This window comes from Suncus etruscus, chromosome 14, assembly GCF_024139225.1.
Source record: "Suncus etruscus isolate mSunEtr1 chromosome 14, mSunEtr1.pri.cur, whole genome shotgun sequence".
Lineage (NCBI taxonomy): Eukaryota > Metazoa > Chordata > Mammalia > Eulipotyphla > Soricidae > Suncus > Suncus etruscus.
The window spans coordinates 43,737,019-43,749,200 of record NC_064861.1 but is presented as its reverse complement, the minus strand read 5'-3'; positions in this window follow the sequence as shown (position 1 = coordinate 43,749,200).

Sequence of the window (12,182 nt, the reverse complement as noted above, 5' to 3'; positions counted from 1 at the left end):
AGCCTTCCTCAGGAAGAGCCGGAGGCAGCTTCCTGAGCAGCAAGATGTGTTCAGTCCTGAGTGCAGCTGGGCAGGAAGGGCTGCCTGACCATGAGCTCCAGCTGGGAGACAGGCCCTGGCCTTTTCTGGCACACATGTGTGCATGTGTGTGCATATATATATATGTGTGTGTGTGTGTGTGAGGGAGAGAGAGGCCTCCACCAGAGGCTTTGATTTTAAAAAAATATATAAATTAAAAACATTTTTTGTGTTTTTGGTTCACACCTGAGGGTGCTCAGGGGTTACTCCTGGCTAGGTACTCAGAAATTGCTCCTGGCAGGCTCTAGGGACCATAAGGGTTGCTGGGAATCAAACTGGGGTCCCTTGAGGTTGGTTGCTTGCAAGGCAAATGCCTACCGCTGTGCTATCACTCCAGCCCAAGGGTCTCCATTTTTTGGGGGGTCACACCCAGCAGTGCTCAGGGGTTCCTTCTAGCTCTGTGCTCAGAAGTTGCTCCTGGCAGTCTCAGGGGACCATATGGGATGCCGGGATTCGAACCACCATCCTTCTACATGCCAGGCAAACGCACTACCTCCATGCTATCTCTCTGGCCAAGGGTCTCCATTTTTAAGGAAGAAGTTAAGAGAGGGGGCCCAGCCTACTCCTGTCCTTGCCCTTGACTAGGGTTCTGAGGGACAGAGAGCAGGCTTGTAGGGCTGCAGCATCTGGGCAGCCCTGTCAGCATGTTCCTGCTCAGTCCCTATCAAGCCACCCCCTCTACCACTGTGAGAGTTGGATATTATTTCTCAACACTTGTTTTATAGGTTGAAGGACTAACTAACTCCCAGTACCGCAGCATGGGACTGTGCTTGGAGATAAAACCTTAAAGAGTTCATTTTGTTGTTTGTTTGGGGGCCACACCTAGTGGTGCTAGGGGTCTTTGGAGGTCATTCCTGGTAGGAGGCTATGCCAGAGAACAAATGGGGGGCTGCTATATTATGAATATAAATGATAGCTAAAAAGACACCATTAGGCCGGAGCAATAGCACAACGTTAAGGTGTTTGCCTTGCATATGGCCAACACAGGACAGACCTTGATTCAAATCCTGGCATCCCATATGGTCCTCCAAGCCTGCCAGGAGTGATTTCTGAGTGCAGAGCCAGGAGTAACCCCAAACCCAAAACCAACCAAACAAACAAACAAATAAACAAATGAAGACACCATTAGGAATTGAAATGATAGTACACCAGGGAGGGCATTTTGTCTTGCATGTGATCAACCCAGGTTCCATCCATTATGGCCCCTTAAGTCTTCCAGGAGTGATCGCTGACCACCACCAAGTGTGACGCTGCCTGACTCCCCCCCTAAAAAAAAAGATTCTTTTAGAGAAAGAAACTGGGTACCTGGCAGTAGAATCTAGGGGATTTGAGGGAGTAGAACCTTTCCAGTAGAGCCTGCCAGACACAGGGGCATCACTCCTGGGCACTGGAAGCTGGCTAGAAGCACTTGCCTAATTAGCACAGGGCTGCAAGTTCAAACCTCAGGGCTGCTCAGAGTGCACAAGTAATCCTGATAGTCCTGCTGTGAGGACTACTGGGCTGGCCTAGGAAGCACCCAGGGGCAAGCAAAAGACAGAGCGGAGGAGGCCTCTATGTTGCAATGTGTGTGTGGGACATATGTGTCACTTTGTAAGTGTGAGGTGTCCCTTCCCCTTTGCTAATCATTCAATCTGCTGTTTCAAGTACTAGTCCTTGCGTGTCTGCTCTGCTTAGTCTCCATTGTTTGATTCTCTTTTTTTTTTTTTTTTTTTGGGCCACACCCAGCGGTGCTCAGGGGTTACTCCTGGCTGTCTGCTCAGAAATAGCTCCTGGCAGGCACGGGGGACCATATGGGACACCAGGATTCGAACCAACCACCTTTGGTCCTCGATCGGCTGCTTGCAAGGCAAACGCCGCTGTGCTAGCTCTCCGGGCCCCATTGTTTGATTCTTTAACTGGAAGAAAAAAGCTAGAAATCTAATTTAGATCAAATTTCCTGATTTTTGACTGCGAATAATGCTTTTTGCTTGAAGGCTACACCTGGTAGTGCTTAAGGGCTACTCCTGGTTTGATGCTCCCAGTGGTGCTGGGGGACCAGGTGGTGTTGGGGGACCAGGTGGTGCTGGGGGATGTAATCTAGGCCCCCCACATGTGCACTAATACTTTGAGCCAGCTCCTCAGTCCTGAATTCAAAATTTTGTAAAACATTGAGGAGACCAACGAAATCATGCCAATAAACTACAAGGGATTCCAAGATCCACTGCCTCAAGCACCGGTTGGGGAGAAAAACTACTTGACATTTGGTGCTTATCTGGCCACATTCCAGAGTCACCTGGGCAAACAAGCTGACCCCCTCCTCCAGGTCTGGGTTGGGCATCTTGGTGAACACCAGGCACAATATATAGCAGGATCCTGACTATGCCACCAGGTTGGCTTGGCCTGGGATTTTTTTCAGCACCTGATTGAGCTTAGAGAGTTGGCCAAGGGATGATTCCTTCAGGAAAAGTTTGGTTCACAAATGCTGTTTCCAATTTTCCGTGAAAATGTGTCTGCTGGATCAGAGCAATAGCACAGAAGGTAGGATGGCCTGCCTGGGTTCAACCCTGTCACCTCATGTAATCCTGAGCATTGTCAAGAATGATCCCTGGGGCCGGGCGGTGGCGCTAAAGGTAAGGTGCCTGCCTTACCTGCGCTACCCTAGGACGGACCACGGTTCGATCCCCCGGCGTCCCATATGGTCCCCCAAGCCAGGAGCGACTTCTGACTTCTGAGCGCATAGCCAGGAGTAACCCCTGAGCGTCACCGGGTGTGGCCCAAAAACCAAAAAAAAAAAAAAAAAAAAAAAAAGAATGATCCCTGAACATAGAGCCAAGAGTAAGCTCTGGGCACAGCAAATGTGCTCCCTCCCTAAAAAAAAAAAAAGGGGGCCGGAGAGATAGCACAGCGGTGTTTGCCTTGCAAGCAGCCAATCTGGGACCTAAGGTGCTTGGTTCGAATCCCGGTGTCCCATATGGTCCCCTGTGCCTGCCAGGAGCTATTTCTGAGCAGATAGCCAGGAGTAACTCCTGAGCATTGCCGGGTGTGGCCCAAAAACCAAAAAAAAAAAAAAAAAAAAAAATCACCAATACTATATACAGTTCATTGAGTCCTTTGAAGGAGTGATCTTGACCACAGAACCAGGATTATGCCCAGTAAGCCGCCAAATTCATTTGCCTTCAGAACTCATACCCAGAAAGGTGCCCAAAGGTGTGTGTGTGTGGGGGGGGGGGAACAAGTGGCAATTTATGTGAAGTTTATAAAGTTTGGAATTGGTTTTCCATTCTGTCATTTCATCTATTTAAAAAAATTTTTTTGTTGTTGTTGTTTTCAGGGCCCGGAGCAAATGCATGGCAGCAGGGTGTTTGCCTTGCAAGCAGCCGACCCAGGATGGACCAGGGTTTGGTTCCCAGTATTCCATATGGTCCCCCGAGCCTGCCAGGAATAATTTCTGAGTGCAGAGCCTGAGCGCTTCAGGGTGTGAGCCAAAAACAACAAAAAAATTTGTTTCACTGAGTGTTTATTTATTTGGGGGGGGGGGAGGCTTACAAGCGACACACATGACTGTACTCAGGATCACTCCTGGGTTTGGGGTGGGGGTGTCCAGGATCTAAACCGGAGGCCAGTGAAGGGCATGCTTCTTTTTTTTTTTTTTGTGGGGGGGGGGGTACGCTTCTTATCCTGTGCTGTCTTTCTTCTTTTTGAGCTGGGCCTCGATTTTCGGAGCTCCCCTACAAAGATTCGCATGAACAACTGAACGCATGCAAGTCTGCTGGCCAATAAAGGTCCTGCACCCCAGATCTGGCTAGCCCTAGAACCCCATTGTGCCTGCCCTCCTTTGGTTTCTCAGACCCAGGAGAAGAGAAAGGAACTTAGGGGCCTGCAGAATCTTTGCCCAGAAGGCGCCTGAGTTGGCTCCCGACAAACCTCTGCCCAATAGCACCCACAGGTCTTAGTCAACCCGGGCAACGGGCCCCCTTCCAGGCAGGGGTGCACCCTGATCTCTCACCATCCCCCTCGCCCTGCTCTACTCGACCCCTGCGGGGCCCCTCGACCATCCCATCTGCCAGATCCTCCCGCAACCGGCAAGCTGGACCCTACCCATCTAGAGATGGGTATCTCTACCCATCTAGAGATAGATGGCTATCTCTAGCCATCCCGGGATCCCAGCCCTGCACCCCTCTCGCCCCCAGAGGTTCCCTCTTCTCCTCTTCCCGCCTCTTTCCCCCGACCCCCAGCTGCGGCCGCTTCCTCCTCCTCGCACCCCCGACCCCCGCTGCTCTGGAATTCCGGGTGGAACTCCTGCCCGGAGCGCAGGCGGGCGGCGGGGTGTGCGGGACTCCGCGTGGTGCGCGCCCGGGGCGCAGGACGTGGCCCCAGCGATCCGGGCGCTTGGTCGCGCGCACGTGTGCGCCTCTCCCGCCAACGGTGTTTATACACCGGTGTATAATTTTTTGTGCACACACACTCCGTGACGCTTGGGGAAACTTTTCTGAAAAGCCTGGGCTGGCAGTTTAAATATAAAAAGGCTTTGTTTAATGCCAAAAGCATTCCCCACCACGCGCTGGGACTGGCGGAACGCTCACCTGCTTCCCTCTGCCCCCCCTCAAAGACTCAGCGGTCTGTGTGAGGCGGGGGTAAGGAAAGACTGAGGGGTCTGGTTCTGTGGAAAAGATGGTTCCTTTGCATCCCCCTATAGTCTCCAAATCATTTCCCAGAACCCCCCCCCCCATCCCACACACCCATACACCTTGGATCCCACACAGTGTCTCCTCTTGAGTCTTTCCTGGGACATTTTTTGGGGGAGGGGGTCACATCTGGAGGTGCTCTGGATTTACTTCTGGCTCTGGATTCAGGGCTCACTTCTGGAGGGGCTCATGGGACCATATGAACTTCTAGGGATCAAACTTAGCAATTGCTCTACCCACTGTGCTATGGATTCATAGCCCCCAACTCCTGAGAAAGTTCGACTTTGAATTGTTTTTTTTTTTGTTTGTTTGTTTTTGGGTCACACCCGACAGCGCTCAGGGGTTACTCCTGTCTCTGCACTCAGAAATCGTCCCTGGCAGGCTCCGGGGACCATATGGGATGCCGGGATTCGAATCACCGTCCTTCTGCATGGAAGGCAAACGCCCTACCTCCGTGCTATCTTTCCGGCCCCTTTGAATTTTTTTTTTTTTGGTTTTGGTTTTTGGGTCACACCCGGCGGTGCTCAGGGGTTACTCCTGGCTGGCTGCTCAGAAATAGCTCCTGGCAGGCATGGGGGACCATATGGGACACCGGGATTCGAACCAACCACCTTTGGTCCTGGATCGGCTGCTTGCAAGGCAAACGCCACTGTGCTATCTCTCCAGGCCCTGAATTGTTTTTGTTGTCGTTGTTATTTGGTTTTTGGGTCACACCCGGCAGCACTCAGGGGCCACTTCTGGCTCTACACTCAGAAATTGTTCCTGGCAGGCTCGGGGGACCATATGGGATGCCAGGATTCGAACCACTGTCCTTCTGCATGCAAGACAATCGCCTTACCTCCATGCTGTCTCTCTGGCCCCGTTTTTGTTGTTGTTGTTATTTTTTTAATTTATTTGTCTGCACCTAGTAGTGCTTAAGGCTTACTTCTGTTTCTGTGCCAGGCTTCACACAAAGAGATGCTCTGGGACCGTCTGTGATGTGAGGCATAGAACCTGGGCCAGTTTCATGCAAAGCGAGTGCCCTTTCATACAAGGTATTGTCTCTCTGACATAAGTGCAGAGATTTTTTTTTTTTTTTGGCCACACCCGGCGGTGCTCAGGGGTTACTCCTGGCTGTCTGCTCAGAAATAGCTCCTGGCAGGCACGGGGGACCATATGGGACACCAGGATTCGAACCAACCACCTTTGGTCCTGGATCGGCTGCTTGCAAGGCAAACGCCGCTGTGCTATCTCTCCGGGCCCAAGTGCAGAGATTTAAAAAAATTTGTTTGTTTATTTATTGCTTGCCTCATCAGTAGTGTATCCCAGCAGAGGAGTCCTATCAAATGACAGATAAATTGCATGAATGAGTGTGGCCTAAAGGCAAAGGTGAGGGTTGAATGTAGCAAAACTGAATAGGTTTGGGGCCTGAGCCGTGGAGCAGCAGTAGGGCGTTTGCCTTGCACGCTGCTAATCTAGGACAGACCACAGTTCGATCCCCTGGCATCCCATATGGTCCCCCAAACCAGGAGTGATTTCTGAGCACATAGCCAGGAGTAACCCCTGAGTATCATTGAGTGTGGCCCAAACAAACAAACAAACAAACAAACCATCCAAAACTGAATAGGTTTGGAGCTCCAATAGTGACAGGCACATGCTCCTTTGGAGATCTTGTGATGGGTTGGGGGTGAGTCTCCCCTACATTTCTGAGGGGAGCAGGTGTAGACAGCATTAGCTTGGCTTTGGGCTCCTTCCTGTCTTGATCAGGCCCCTAGGAGAGGAAACTTGTTGTCCTTGCTGAATTCTATTTCTACCCATCGTGACAGACAGGAAGCAATAGAAAAAAGCTTGGGACCAGCTCCTTGAGAGGTTGACCTTCATAAGGTGCTTCCTTGCAAAAGAACCTTGTGGATGTGGACCTTCTCTCTCCCAGGAAAGGACAGAGGGTCACTCCACTAGAAATGTGCCTCTGGGCTCCAGAAGTTTGGTGAAAGGGTTTCAGGGCAGTCAGCTGGGAGAAGCCATGGTCATGGGGAGGACACAGGTGTCCACTGGGAGAATGTGGCAGCAGGAACTGTTTCCTTCCCTCCAGTTTCCTCAAGTCCTGCAGCAGGCCAGGTGCTGGCAGTGATGCCAGGATCGAGGCACAGCCTCCTCTGGGGCAGTGGATACAACATTCTGGAACAGAAATAATTATGAAGCATTGAGATAAGCAGCGTCAACAGGCCCAAAAGAGACTAAGGATTCAGTTCGGCCATTTTTCACAGAGAGGAAACCTAAACAGCCGAAACACAGAAACTGAATGCCAGTCAGGGCTTGTTCTTCAAGTTGGTGTCCTCCCTTGAACTTTTCTTTTTTCTTTTTTTCTCATCTTACATCTTTGCTTTCTGGTTTTTGGGCCACACCTGGAGATGCTCAGGACTTACCCCTGGCTCTGTGCTCAGAACTTATTCCTGGTGTGCTTTGGATGACTATATAGAATGTCAGGAACCAAACCCAGGTTGGCTGAGTACAAGGCAAGTATCCTGCTTGCTGTACTGTCTCTCTGGCTCCTCTCACATTTTTCTTTCTTTCTTTCTTTCTTTCTTTCTTTCTTTCTTTCTTTCTTTCTTTCTTTCTTTCTTTCTTTCTTTCTTTCTTTCTTTCTTTCTTTCTTTCTTTCTTTCTTTCTTTCTTTCTTTCTTTCTTTCTTTCTTTCTTTCTTTCTTTCTTTCTTTCTTTCTTTCTTTCTTCCTTCCTTCCTTCCTTCCTTCCTTCCTTCCTTCCTTCCTTCCTTCCTTCCTTCCTTCCTTCCTTCCTTCCTTCCTTCCTTCCTTCCTTCCTTCCTTCCTTCCTTCCTTCCTTCCTTCCTTCCTTCCCTTCCCTTCCCTTCCCTTCCCTTCCCCTTCCTTCCTTCCTTCCTTCCTTCCTTCCTTCCTTCCTTCCTTCCTTCCTTCCTTCCTTCCTTCCTTCCTTCCTTCCTTCCTTCCTTCCTTCCTTCCTTCCTTCATTTCTTTTTCTCTCTCCTTTTTGGGTCCATATGGGACACTGGGGCTCAAACTTGGGTCAGCAGACATACTGTACTATCTTGTTTTTGTTTTTTTGTTTGTTTGTTTGTTTTTGGGCCACACCCGGCGATCCTCAGGGGTTACTTCTGGCTGTCTGCTCAGAAATACCTCCTGGCAGGCACGGGGGACCATATGGGACACCGGGATTCGAACCAACCACCTTTGGCCCTGGATCTGCTGCTTGCCTGTGCTATCTCTCCGGGCCCACATACTGTACTATCTTACTATCATACTGTTTAAACATCTATGGATCCAAAACTCAGGTTGCTGATTTTTTTTGGGGGGGGTCCACCCGGCAGCGATCAGGGGTTACTTCTGGCTCTACACTCAGAAATTGCTCCTGGCAGGCTCGGGGGACCATATGGGATGCCGGGATTCGAACCACCGTCCTTCAGCATCTAAGGCAAATGCCCTACTGCTTCACTATCTCTCCGGCCCCGTTGCTGATTTTTTTGTTTTGGGGCCATACCAGTTGGCACTCAGGGGTTACTCCTGGCTCTGCACTCAGAAATCACTCCTGGCAGGCTAGGGGTGATGCGAACCAGTTTGTCCGAATGCAAGGCAAACACCCTATTCACTGTGCTGTTGCCTCAATCCTAGAATGTCTCTCTCTTTTTTGGGGGGGGGGATTTTTTGGGTCACACCCGGCAATGCTCAGGGGTTACTCCTGGCTCTACACTCAGATATTGCTCCTGGCAGCTCGGGGGACCATATGGGATGCTGGGATTTGAACCATCGCCCTTCTGCATGCAAGACAAATGCCTTACCTCCATGCTATCTCTCCGGTCCCATAGACTGTCTTTTTTTTTTTTTTTGGTTTTTGGGCCACACCCGGCAGTGCTCAGGGGTTACTCCTGGCTGTCTGCTCAGAAATACCTCCTGGCAGGCATGGGGGACCATATGGGACACCGGGATTCGAACCAACCACCTTTGGTCCTGGATCGGCTGCTTGCAAGGCACATGCTGCTGTGCTATCTCTCTGGGCCCAGACTGTCTTTTTTAACCCTCAAAATAGATCTACTTGGCAGGCTACCTACACAAGTGAGGGAATAGAGACAGTGAAATGAAAATCTCCACTTCTTGTCCCTTTGTTGCGGCTATTATTACCATAGTGACTAACAGTAGTACTTGGTTGTAGAGTTCTGTGTCCCAGGGGGTGAAAACTAGCTGTGGTGCTTGTATACTTACATTTTGCAGGGGACCCCCCCCCCACCTTTAGTTTTTGTGCTCATATACTGGATTGTGGTGTTCTAACATCTGTCTGTGTGCTAGAGATCACATAGTTGCTTGGTGCTGGATCAAGCTTGGGGCATGTAGGTAACACTTGGGGTTGAAGTCATGGCCTGAGGCTTGCAAGGCAGACACTTTTAACAACTATGCCATTTCCCAGGGCTTAAGCAATGACTTGCTGAGAAGCAGTATTTTTGAGAGTACAAAGCACATTAGATTGATTCTAGAATTTTTTTTTTTTTGTTTTGTTTTTGGGCCACACCCGTTTGACGCTCAGGGGTTACTCCTGGCTATGTGCTCAGAAATCGCCCCTGGCTTGGGGGGACCATATGGGACGCTGGGGGATCAAACCGCGGTCCGTTCCTTGGTAGCGCTTACAAGGCAGACACCTTATCTCCAGCGCCACCTTCCCGGCCCCTAGATTGATTCTAATACTAAATGAAATGACACTCTCCCATCTTGCAATACCAGGACCAAATTTCTGCTACCCTTTATTAGAATGAAAAGGGGGTGGGTGGAGTGATAGTACAAGGGGACCAGATAGTGGTAGGGTGCTTGCCTGCCTTGCATGTGGCCGACCTGAGACTTGGAAAGACCCCATTCTATCCCCAGCATCTTATATGGTCTCCTTAGCCTGCCAGGAGCGATTTATGAGTGGGGATCTAGGAGTAAAGCCTGAGCACAGCTGGGTGTGGCCCAAAAACCAAAAAGAAAAAAAAAGAATGAGGGGCCGGAGAGATAGCATGGAGGTTAGGCGTTTGCCTTGCATGTAGCATGCAGAAGGACGGTGGTTCGAATCCCAGCATCGCATATGGCCCCCCCCCCCCCCCGCGTCTGCAGGCGCGATTTCTGATTTCTGAGCGTAGAGCCAGAAATAACCCCTGAGCGCCGCCGGGTGTGACCCCTCTTCCCAAAAAAAGAATTATTTTCAGACCACACCCAGCAGATTCCTTCTAGCTCTGTGCTCAGGGGTGACTCCTGGCAGCGCCTAGGGAACCACATGTGGTGCTGAGGATTGAATCAGACTCCGCTACACGCAAGCCAGCACCTTACCCTCTGTTTTATTTTCCCAGCCAGAGCTTTTGTTTGCTTCTTGCTTGGGGCCTCTCTCAGCGGTGCTCAGGGGCTACTTGGGGGGCTGTTACTGGGTGGAGTGGGGTCTCTGGGGGTGAGGGACCATATGGTTCAGGACTGAACCTAGTCCTCCTGTATGCAAAACACAAATCCTAGCTAGCCATCTCCTTAGTTCTGGAATTAGGGCTTTTCAGTTCAGAGGTCAGCTCTGGCTTTAGCTGACCATGTACCCTCGGGTAAGTCTGTTCCCCATAGACCCCAGTTACCCAGCCAGCTGGTGGACTTTAAACCTTCAATCCTGTGGCCATTGTGGGGGGAGGGTGCATGCTGATCTTTCATTTTCTGCACTTGAAAACAGGCGCCCCGGGAGTCCTCAGCTTGGCTGGAAGGCGGCTCTGTTCCCAGGGGCAAGAGAAGGTTTGGAGCTGGCAGAAACTTCCCGAGTCCTCCCCTCACTCCTGCTGTGGCCTTGGCTCTGGTGGGGGTTGGAAGGGGGCTCCTGGGTTTCTCCCAGTGGGTGCCAGAGGCTGGCGCTGCCTTTGTCTGCCACAGGAGGCCAGCCAGGCGGCTGCGGCCACAAGGCCCTGTCCGGGCTGGGGAGATGGTTTTTTTTTCCTTGTGTGTTGCAGCTGGGACCGTTTATAATAGGAAAAAAAGAGAATGACCAGGCCAGCCGGCTGGAAAATAAAGAGACTTAAAAAGAAAAGGGTTAGGCCTGTTCTTCTCCTGCGGAGGCTTTGCTTAGGCAGAAAGTTTGAGTTCCTTTCTGAAAGGCATTTGGGCTTTTGAAGTCCCCTGCGGGAGTTCCCTCTTGCCCCTGGGAAGCCAGGCCCTGGCATGTCCCAATGTGCAGGACCAGGAGGGGGGCGGCACTGGGGGAGGCAGCCTCAGGCCTGGGAAACACTGCACTAGGCGGGGTGCACCAGGGTCTGAGCCCACCCCCTGCTCCCAGCCCAAGCCCCACAGCCTCCCTTCTGTGGTTTCCCCTTGAATTACATCTCCTGTCTCTGGCTCTGAACTCTGACCTGGTGCTGTGGGGCCACAGGGTGGGAGGGTTCCCAGATCTTTGACTTCATTTAAGCAGAGAGTCCAGTAGGGGGTAGGAATCCCAGCACATTTTGAGCGCCCCATTCCACCTGCGGCAGGGAGGCTGGGCTTACTGAAACGACAGGGAGACCCAGACTGGCTGCTCTCCTTTATGCGGGGTTGCCTCTGTCCCTACTGTGTGCTTGGCAGCTCTGGTGATTCTGCCTTTCTGCCACCCCCATTATGCCAGACCAGCCCCCCTCTCCACAAGAGGCTGCTTGCCCTGGGATTTGAATCCAGGCCTGGCTAGCTCTTGGGACCTTTGTTCCTGAGGGACTCTGTGCCCAGTTTGTCTGCAGCTTGGCTCTGACTTCTTGCTTCTCCAGCCTCCAAGCAATCACTGGGCATTCAGTGGGCACTATGGCATGATGGGGTGCATATGAAAATTTAGGACAGTGCCCTGAAATAGCTTCAGACCTAGTTGGGCCTGGAAAGGGTATTTTTGTTGTTGTTTTAGGGTTATACCCAACAGGACCTTGAGAGTTACTCCTGGTGCAGGTGCTTGGGGGTCTCTCAGGGCAAGGCTCTGTAGAGCATGTAGTTCTGACCCCTAAACACTTATGAAGCATGTGCTCCAGCCCCCTGGGTCATCTCCCAGTCACTGCAAAGAGCAACAGTTGGGGTGGAAACCCCTCACATGAGATTTTTGGTTTCAAGCTGATTAGGGCTAGAGAGATTGTATAGTGACTAAGATGTTTGCCTAACATGTGACTGACCTGGCTTTGATCCCTCGCACCCCTTATGGTCCTCTGAGCCCTTCCAGGAGTGATCCTTGTGTGTAAAGCAAAAAAGCAAACCCTGAGCACCACATGGTGTGGCCTCAAAAACAAAACAAAGCAAAAAAGAACAAGACAAAATAAAACCAAAAACTGAAAAAGGATCGGTTGTAGAGCTATGCTGGGTTCTCTGCTGCCCAGAAGGTTGGCAGATTCTCCATCTGCAGGACTGAGCACCTATGGGGGGACCCTGGAGGAAGAATGTGGAGTAGAGCAGACTCTGGCTTATGACTCTGTCTCATTGCTTC